At 53.4% G+C, this 2,017-nt stretch overlaps 1 non-coding gene across 1 annotated transcript; it reads right to left on the minus strand.

The window, feature by feature from the left end:
* Positions 1–777: 777 nt before the first annotated feature.
* On the minus strand, positions 778–850 carry TRNAV-UAC. The gene has a single exon. It is a non-coding gene; the product is annotated as a tRNA-Val (tRNA).
* Between the last annotated feature and the right edge of the window lie 1,167 nt (positions 851–2,017).

Below are 2,017 nucleotides of genomic sequence, written 5' to 3' on the forward strand. Positions count from 1 at the left end.
AAAGAAAGCTAATAGGATGCTGGGTTACATCAACAATGGCTTCAGCAGCGAGATAAAGAAGTCATTATCCCACTCAGGCTTTGTCAGGCCACACCTGGAATGCTGTATTCAGTTTTTTTAGTGTCCCTGCCATACAGAAAAGATGTGGACAGGCTGGAGAGGATCCAGAGAAGGACCACAAAGATAACTGAAGGACTCTGAAGCCTGTCATATGAGGAAAGTCTGAGAGAACTAGGTTTGTTCAGCCTTGAGAAAAGAAGGCTTAGGAGAGACCTTATCACCATGTTCCAGTGTTTAAAGGGTGGTTATAAAGAAGATGGAAACTCCCTTTTTACAAGAAGTCACATGGACAAAATGAGAGGTTACGAGTTACTCTTGGGGATGTTGCAATAAGATACAAGAGGAAAATTTTTCACAACAGAACAGTCAACCATGGGAATAATCTCCCCAGAGAAGTGGTGGATTCCCTAGCACCGGACAGTTTTATGATTCAGCTGGACAGGGTGCCAGGCCAACTTGTCTAGACCATAGTTTTGCCAAGAAAGGTTGGACCAGGTGATCCTTGAGGTGTCTTCCAACCTGGGATTCTACGATTGTACAATTCCTTGAGGTGTCTTTCTGCTCTTCTTGCCACACACTGCTCCTCCACTGCTGCAGGCAGGTGCCCCGTTTACGTGCTTGTGAAGATGAGGAGAAAAAAGCAAATCGAGAGTCATCATTTTAAGCGAAATAGGAAACGACAGTAGAAAAGGAAAAAAAAAAAACGCCACCTGGCGCTGGTTCCACTGGGGCTCGAACCCAGGACCTTCTGCGTGTAAAGCAGACGTGATAACCACTACACTATGGAACCGCTACGTAAGCTTTACTGCGCAGCACTGCACTTATGGACGAGAAGAGGGCGCGTGTCCTTCCGCGCGCGTGGGCGGGCAGCCGTTAGGCGCGCGGAGAGCCGTTAGTCACAGCTCCTGAGGGTGGGCGGGTCACAGCTCTCCGCAGCTGCAGCGAAAAAATCCCGGGCTTTTTTCTGCCCCCCCTTTGTTTTTTAATTGCAGGTTAATTAAAATGTACTAGTTAATAATTATCTTAGTGCGTTTTCCGCCCCTCAGATAGCGACAGAGGAGCAGTGAAGGGGGTAAATCACTTTAATAGCGCGCATGGTGTGGGAGAGCACAGGTAAGGTTTGCCGTTCCTCTGCGCGTTAGGGATTTTCGGCTGTCAGCCTCGGGCCCGGGACCGCCCCACGAAACGCGGCAGAGAGGCAGGGTCCCTGTCACGGCCTTAGACCGCATATAGCGGGGTGCTGTGAGCACTTCCTTCCCGTGCATGTATCCGGTACGTCTTTGCTTTCAGGCTGTGCACTCCTAACGTCATCGCCTGTAGCCCCCGTTCGGACGTGGTTGGCAAACCTTCCTGCGCATCCTGCTGCTCCGCTGATGTGCTCGGCTGCTCTTTCTCCCAGCTGAGTGGAGAATAGAGGTCCCTGAGCTGGTGCGTTTCATCTCAGTACCCAGCAGGTTGACCCAAGCACGGGAAATGCAGACTGGGCTCCGTGGGAGGTGCAGCAACGCCCCCGCTGCTTCGGGGGAAGCTGTCTGCGTGGGTTTCGTGTACATCAGTCATGGAAGGCGCTCCCCTGCTTACCGGGGGAGTTCCAGCTCTTTTTTTCAGCGAGGGAGGAAGATGTAGATGACTTCCTCGAGATAGGAGGCAGTGTTTAAAACTGCGTGCGGCGAGAAGGCAAAGCCTGGAGTCTGTCGGTGTAATGCCCTAGAGGAAGCTGTCGCGTGGTGCCAAAGGGCTCTGCCGCAGTTACGAGTTACCCTCAGGCACAGCGTGGGGCACGCTGATGAGTCTTTTAAACAAGGCGTGAAAGCGAGCCCCTCTGCTTTCCAAAGTCCACCTCGGGAGCATGGAGGACCTTCCTTTGGACAGCGGCCAGGGCCGCTGAGGGCGGACCTCTCCCCTTCCCTCGCCGCGCCGCGGGAGGCGAAGCCCGCGCGGTGCCTGCCCGGCGGCG

This window comes from Merops nubicus, unplaced genomic scaffold (assembly GCF_000691845.1).
Source record: "Merops nubicus isolate BGI_N331 unplaced genomic scaffold, ASM69184v1 scaffold15029, whole genome shotgun sequence".
Lineage (NCBI taxonomy): Eukaryota > Metazoa > Chordata > Aves > Coraciiformes > Meropidae > Merops > Merops nubicus.